Raw genomic sequence first — 8,927 nt, 5'->3', positions numbered from 1 at the left:
GAACAAAATTCGATAAATGCAATGAACAACCACTCCTCCCTCCTATCATAAAGTGAGCTCAAATAGAGAGATAGAGACACTTCAAGTTTCATTAACACGTCATGAATTGGTATATGATGACTCTGGACACTATGGATTCGGTATAACGTCCAGCCGAATCCAAGCAACCTTACTCATTTTCTTTACATCGGTTTCATTGGTTGTAAGCCCATTTTATTAGTCGTTTCCATTCTTTAATCAATTTGTCCAAAGTGATGGTTGAGTCCACTACATGAGAAGAAATGCCAAATGAGAAGTGATCCGAAGCATGAAAGAGGGACTACGCCTTGACGATGAACCTCTGCAGAGGTTAAGCCATTGAGCATAGGTCTCTTTCCCATGCCTTGAATAACCATCAATCTTTTGAGACAACTCTCAAACAAAAGAAAAAAAAGAAAAGAGGGAGGTTGTAGACATGATTGCATGATTTATTTGGAGAATGAGACTCTTAATATGAAAACCAAGCAAAGAAAAGCTATCAACTCAAATGGCTTGATGTCTAAGGCTTAAACAAGCAAAGCCATGAGGACTTACAACATGATAGGCAAAGTATTCAAAGCATGAACCAATTAAATGAATTAAAACAAGTCTAAGCAGCCCCCAATATGTAAAAATTAGTGACTAAAATGATGTTTAAAGAACACGAAAAAGATAGGAAATAGCAAAGAATCACAAGGCTAGTGAACAAGAGCAAGGAGGGGTGGCTAGCCCCTCCATCTTTGAGACCTCAAACCATGTTTTTTAGCCTTTTTTAAACTCTTAAAATCAATTTGAAGACTCAAAAAAAAAATTAGCATAAAAACAACAATGTGAGCTATGAAGTAAGGTGCAAGAAAGGGTATTAAACCGTTCTACCTTTGGTAGCTATTCAAACCCAATTTCTAACACTTGAAATGGATTCAAATAAATACAAAGATACAAGAAATTGATAGTAGAAGACAGAAATGAAAGCAAGAGAAAAGATGGTAAGCTTATACCTCTTAAAGAGGACAAGCTCTTGTTGTGGATCAAACTTGGTCCAAACACACTCTCAAGCTTGAATTGTGATTCGCAAGACTCAACCAAGGCTCCAAGGTTAAGGTATAAGGCTGTGTATGGTGTATAGTTATAGTTCAAAGATGGCAAGCTTGCTCAAAGATGGCTTGCACAAGAAGAAGGAGCTCTCAAATAAGTGTATAGACTCTTCGGAAATTGTTCAACCCTCAAAACAAAGATATATGCTCGTATTTATAGAATTTGAGCAAAATAGGTTGAAAATATCTTCAAAAATAGACAGCTGGCGGGCTCTTGCCCATAACAGTGTTTATCACCACCAAGGCACGATCGGCCCCAAATGGCCACGGCCGGCTCCCAATGAGGCACAACCACGGCCCAATGTGCTCTCTTGTTTCTCTGTTTCAAGCTCAGTGTAGGGTGGCACAATGTTCAAAAAGAGACCTCTGAAGTATAAACAAGGTAAATAGAAAGGTGTTGGGACTGTTTCAAAACTCGACCATGGAGTCCTTCGTTGAGCATTCGAATCACACACAATGCAACTTTCATCATCGAGTGCACAGGACAAAGCGCCCAAGTCTTACTGGCGGTCAAAAATGGAGTGTCTACACCAAGTAGCCTTGTACAAGGTATGGCACTTCCGAGCAGCTTTATAGTTTTGCCGAGCAATCTTCTATGAGTTGTGGTACTTCCGAATTGCACGTGCATGGGGTCGAACGCTGACTAATTCTTTACAGTGGAGAAATTGTTGAAGTCTAGCAATGTTGTACTCTAAGCAATGAGCTAGATATGTATAGACAATGTTGCTCTGCTGAAATGGGCCGCCCAAAACCATGATAAATTTCTTGCAGCCGAGATAGGTGGATCAGCAATTCTTCGGCTTATTGAAACACATTGGTTGGCAACTCATTTGATCCTTTCTTGCCGGAACACTTGGTCAGCTTGTCCTTTTAGTTTTGTCTTTGCCGAAAGCACTTGTTAGATATGAGAAGTGCCCAAGTGCCAGGAGTTATTTTAAGTTATATTAAATTAATAATTACCCAAGTTCCAAGAATAATTGCTGTAGGTATTTGGGAAAACATATTAAATTAATAATTGTGATAAATAGCAAGTTGAAATTAGCAAAAACAATGTAACTCTTGGAGTCATCCTTGACATAAAAGTGTTCTTGGCCATTATTGTGGTGCCGAATAATAAAGTCTAATCCACTCAAGATACACCAAAACATATATGTGAACTATAAGTTCATGAATTTAGTAGTAGAGATATAGAGCTAGAAGCCAAAAACAGTGATCTCAGATCATGTTACTGAGTGCAAATGTATAGTACCATGAATCATTATAATAATTCATGGTCTAACTTTGCTAATTACTCATGTTGAGAATGTTTTCTAGAGAGAGACAGAGTGCAAACCCAGCCATGGGTCTAACTATGATAATGCCTAAGCTAAACAGGCCATAAAGACTTTTATGTGATAGATACATAAATGCATGCAACTATTAGCAACCCAATAAAGAGGCGGCTAACATTTTATTGATGCTTGGTGTTGAGAAGGGGCATGCAACTCTGTTGTTATGTTCATCCATACTAATAAGAAAATATATTATACTTGTAATACTGATTGACTATTATACTTACTACCTAGTTGGCCTCTTGATCGGCAAGTTGGCAACTTCATTGGCTAGCTAACTTCTTTGGTACCTCTTGGTCTTTTATCTTGCAAAAATGCGTGATCAGCAATTGATTTTGTGATATTAACCAATAGGCTGTGTATGTTCGAAATGCCTTTATTACCCTTCATAACTTTATTTATTCCATTGCCCTCCTAACCTCAAGCAAATTGCCGAATTGGGTTGCCGAGTTGCCAAAATGGTCACTGCAATTTTTCTTGACAAACTGAAATGAGCATCTACAAAAGAGGTTGCCACAAGGATCAAGTTGATAAATAAATTTATATGCAAAGACTAAAAAAATGAGTTAATTGCTAGAGAGAGAAAACAGCGAAATGGCCCCTTGAGTTTCTTTCTATGTATATGATTATAAAATCCTTAGCACATGGAGTGCTTGGTCTAGAAAGCAAAGCTTTTATTCTACTGATGCAAATCACATTAAAATATAAATAAACTTGCAATAAATGAGTGCAAAAGCAGAATAGTGTGTATTTATCATTTTCTTTGTTGAATTCTCAAACGTTTCCTATAAACAGCCAATTGTGATGCCTAGAAAATCCTCTCACATGGATTGTTGAAGAGATCCAATGAATAGATGAGCTTGACCTTTCTAGATCTGCAAGGATGAACATAGTCGACGCCACCCAATCGGGGTTGCCGACCGGAGACACTCCGATGATAAAGTTAGTCATTGAATCAATGAAAGAAGAAGATGTGGAAATGAATGGGTGTGTGTGTGTGCTCTGTTGTAGAGAAGATCTCCTCATCTATGGCATTGGTTTGCACCGAGAGCTCCTTCATTTGTGTCTACAATTGTTAGTCAATTATCAATTAATTAGCCACCAATAAAATTTATATTAACAAAACTCTACAACAAAAGAATGTCTACTGAACTTAAAACTACATATCATGACCCCAACAACTCTATTATTACTTGGTATGTCATCCTTCAAGTACCCAGCCATCCACACCTCTGAGCAAGTTGCATGAACTCCATTCTTCTTATTTGTTTGCTACAATTACTATTAAAATTAACTAACAAAATCAAAATATACAATTTCAGTTTGTAATATAAAGAAACTATATACCTCTACTCAAACAACTGATAATGGTTTTTTGCCTGTTATGTGATTTATTGTCTTCTTTCCCTAAATTTCTTTATTTTTTGTAATTATTTTCCAATTGCATATGAATACAAACACAACATAATTTATTAATGAACAAAATAAACACAAGGCACAAGGTAATTTACCTATTTTTTAATACTTGTGCCTTCCGATTGCCCCAATAATAGACCAAGTTCCGCCACTAATGCTCATGTACTCTTTCGGGTCAACATACTAGTGGTTTATCTTGTTTGGAGCCAAGAGAGGCTTAAATTACTCACTATCTATGTCGCCTTGGTTAAAGCCAAGATGAGGTCAGAGACCAAACATGGATGTTAGCGCCCAGTTCTCATGTTGTGCCTATTATGATTAGCCAGATGTGAGATCTCATTTAGCGCTTAGAAGGTAAGTAAATAGAGAATTAGGGTTAAGTGCTAGAAAGTGACTTGTGCGCTTAAGAGTTACTAGACTAAAATCTGTACGGTGTATAGAGTATGGCATCACTATTTGGAAGAGTAACTCCACTGTGGCATATATTCATACTACATGCACTTATATATCGACCCAGTGATGAGGTGAGAGAATGGATCCATATTTCCTCACCATGTGAGTCTTACACATCATTATTGATATGACTTTTACTTTTTTTAGCGTTTGTGACCTTTGACTATGTCATAAGGTAAGGAGTTGATATTAGCTACTTTGGTATGTTTCCTGCAGTCAGGTATAATTCAGGATTAAGGGATATTACTCAGAAAACGGTCAATCCTAAACTAAATGGCATGAGGGTGAATGGAATATCATCAAGTATTACACTTCTGTAGTGTATTCATTGCCGGCAACTCAAATCGTTCTGTATGGAAGGTGAATTGAGCGTGAATATATTGCATGATATGATAAGGTCAATGTGAAGACCCAAATATAAAAATTTAGTAAATAATTAAATAATAACAACAATAATATTACAATCTCAAATATTTTGATGGTGAATCCTAAAGTGCAAATTATATATTTGGGGGATCTTTAATTAATTTTTAAAGTATAAATAAATTTTTATGGAAGTTCACAATTTTTTAAGACTTTTGATAATAATCTTAATGATAGTAATAATAATAATAATAATAAACTAGTTAGTAAGGGGTCATTTTGGAAATTTATATTAGGTGGATAAAACCCTAATGGTGAGATATCAATTCTTTTTTCTAATCAACACAACAGCAGCCACTTTAGGCTTAACAGCCGTGAGTCATTGAGGGAGAGAGAGACAAAGAAGCTTGTGGCAATCAAGGAGGGAGAGGAATTCTATGTAACCAATACTTTGTGGGTAATTTAATTGTTTATTCTCACTTCTATTATTATTTTTTGATCTTCTATAGTTGAGTTCGTGAAATGCATGGTTGATCATTCAGGTATATATTAATTTATGGGCTGGTGTGAAGGGAAGTTTAGTATATCAAACTTGGGTTATGGGAAATAATGATGGAAGAAGAGGTGCTGTGTGGTTGCGTGAGTCTGATTGTGGAAGAGATGTGGCATTATTTTTTTGTGTGTTTTGTTGGCAGTGGACTGGTGCCCTTGTTTGGTATAGGTCTAGATTTAATGTTTAAGGTTCAACACATTCATGCATAAAGATTGGGTATTATTCAAGGAAAAATTCTGTGCAGAATCATAGACTTTAAAAATCAAGAAACCATACCAAACGAATGAATTTTAATCTGAAATTTTTACAGTAGATTAATTACATATTGAATTGCATATCTGAATTTTTTCCTAATTTTTGGGAGTCAAAATCCATATAAATTGAGGTATTCAAATCTGTCCAGGAAACCAGTCCGAAACAGTAAATTCGGGAGTGTTGTTCTCTTTGGGTATAAATCCAAAAATTATCAAATTAGTGTCATTAGAACCGGTTATGAGTCTAGTTTCGTACGTTTTTGGCCTTGCATTGATTGCTCGTGTATATTAGGAGAACCGTCAATTTCTTTAAAGTGCTGCAGAAAACAACCTGTTTGGATATAATAAATTGTAGATAATTATTTTGATAAGAAAATCAAGTGAAACCAATTGGGTTTGAAACTTAGGATATATTAGATCATATCTGGAGGTTATTGGAATTTTTCGAATAGCGTGGAGTGGGTTTTGTAATTTTCAAAGTTAGCGAATAGATTGGGAAAACTTGTTTAAAACACTGTTTCATCTTAAAGTTATTTTTAGTTAAGTTTCGATCAGAATCTATGTCTTGGGTGATTTTAGACCTTGAAGAATATGAACTTCGGTAATATTTAAGAGTAACGGTGAGTTGGGTTGAGCCGTGTTAGTGCGCTTTAGTTGAGGTTACTTAGTTCCTATTTTTTTTAGTATTTTTAAATTAGTTGTGACGTGTAGTTTTTATACTTGGTTCAGGCCACTAGTTGGACTTTTACACTCTATTCGAGGATTATATTATTGCGTTTCAGGTGAGTAGTTTCATGCTACATATTTTTATAAATGTTCCCCTACCCTGAACTGTTGAAAAAATTAAATTGTTGTTTCATGATTAAACTGTTTTGATAAATTATTATATTATCAATTGAATCAAATTATTTCTGAAACATGTGTGAACTTGGCATACTGTAAACTATTTGTTTTGGTCTCATGTTTATAATGATGAACTACCATGTTTTGCGAAACTGATGTGTATTGATTATTGGGACCATGTGTGTATTTAGTCCAGGGAAATTATTTCACTGTGTGTGGTGACTCTGGCCACTAGGGAACAGATCCGGGTTGGGCCGTGATGACTCTAGTGCTCAACGATTGTGAGGAACAGACCTTTAAAAACAACTAGGTGACCTTCAATCGGATCGTCTTTGAGAAAAGGCCCAGGTGCCACCCTGAGGATGACTCTTAGTTCGGTATTGGATCCAACGGGGCTTATAGCCTGAGAAATGTGTGGCAGATTATTTGTTTTTATTGGTACCCAGAAAATTATTGGTGTTCATGTTATAATCTGTTTTAAGTGGAAAATGTCGTTTATCATGTTCTTGCGAGACATGAGTATTTTAAGTGTTGAACTGTGGAACCTTCTTTTTGAAACAGATTGTATTTACCAAACTGTATGCCAATCTAGTTTCTGTGATATATATCTTATTTTGGAATTGAACCCTGTTTTCAAAACTGTATTTACTATCCATGTTGCTACTCACTGAGCTATCAGCTGACTTAGTTGTTTATCACTTCCAGGTGTTAGAAGGACTTAGAGTGGACTCATGGCATAGCGGGGACTCAATTGCATGGACCTCTAGGGCATTCCTTTAGTTTAGAGTGTTATGTCAAGTTTGTGCATATTTAAATTTATTCTTATCGAAGTTCATTTAGGATTATTTTTGATATGTGGGTTGTTTATATCCCATAAGTTTGGATGGTTTGTGATTACGGTTGATTTTGCCGTTTATAATTGTGACATGTCTGGATTGAGTTTTGGTTATTTATTATTGGACTATTGTTTAATTGTTCAAGGTGAAATTGAATGCGTGTTTAGGCTTACGTGTGCCTTGGGCTAAGTCCCTGTGGGCCACGGCCGGTCATGCCCGGATTTGGGGTGTGACAGTCAAACATGCTCCGTTAAGGGTTAGGGATGTTTGGACCATTGTAATTGGTTGGGTGTAGGTTATACGAGGCACTAGTTTTATTTTAGATTGATGTCTCTATGTTGGCTCTGTGTATGTTTCTAGTACAGAGCTTCCACATGCAGGTGTTCTTAGCGATTGCATGGTTCATTGGCAAATATGAGCTTGTTCGATGTTTGGGCATATCGAGATTGAGATTGAGATGTGGCAATGTCATGCCAACCCATGTATGAGTGGGAGAGTTGGAAATCGAATTGAGTTTTAGACTCGAGTTCGGACGCCGATGGTGGCATGACCCATGAGTACACATCTAATTTGAATTACCTTTTTCTTAGGGATAAAAATATGAACCCTAACAACCCCATCTCATAAGAAGATAGAGATGTAGGTGATTACATATCTCTCATATATATAATATCATACATGACGTATTATTCAGGTGCAAGTTTTAACTAAAAAATATTTTTGCAAAACTCTCTAACTCTCTACCATTGGAGAACAAACCATGCATTTGTATTGTGAATACTATGGGTAATTCTCTAGTAGTTGTTCTACCCCATTACTAGAAATAGTTCAAGCTCATCATTAGAGGCTCGTGATTCACTTACATTATCTATGAATTTGGTTTGAACATAAAAAGTATGCCCAAATCTAATTATTTCTGCTACGTATTATTTTGAGGGATTTCGTTAAAACCCTCTCATAATAAAATTTTAATGCATTAAGGACAAGTACAAAAAGTTTTCCTTATCAAAATATTAAATTTTAAAATAATATAACTTTTTATGTAGATGTTGATTTTTAATAAAATTAGTATTTTTAGAATCCACTCATCAAGATCTATCAAATAAGATCCATGTTAACTATGAAATTCTTTATAAAAAAAAAAAAATATTACCGTTGAAAGTTATGTAAACAGTAACAGTAACATGTTACTCTATCTCACAGTAACATATTACTCTGTCTGACAGTTACTCTGTTTAACACTAACATGTTACTCTGTCTCATAATAACATGTTACTCTAGCAATATTGTCCAAGAAAAAAAAAAAAGATATTTTACTTTGTCCTTACATAATTATGTGTTTTTTCCTTACGAGATTTATAAAGTAAAATAAATTGAGCTGTACTTTTCATCCAATAAGGATTCAAATGAAGAGATTTTGGCTAAATTTTTCTATTATTTTTCCTACATATATGGAATATACATGCAAAATCAAACTACTAAAATGCTAGCAATAACCTATATGTACAGTATAGTATATATTGCATAATAAAAATGTTAGAGATTTCAAAAGTTTTACTAAAATTTTTATCAAATGCCTTACATGGGTGTGAGACTCACACCATATGAGTCTCATGTGGATCCTACATTCATGTGAGACCATTGATAAAAATTTTGATAGAACTTTTGGAGTCTCTAATATTACTCATTGCATAATATAAACGTAATATAATTGTAGGGGTAAGGTCTCTAAAAAGTTAAAAATAGATTAGACATGACATCTTGTG

Source organism: Camellia sinensis, chromosome 1 (genome assembly GCF_055761805.1).
Source record: "Camellia sinensis isolate YWXY chromosome 1, ASM5576180v1, whole genome shotgun sequence".
Taxonomy (NCBI): Eukaryota; Viridiplantae; Streptophyta; class Magnoliopsida; order Ericales; family Theaceae; genus Camellia; species Camellia sinensis.
The sequence above is the reverse complement of the archived record's forward strand: the minus strand, read 5'-3'. Positions refer to the sequence as shown.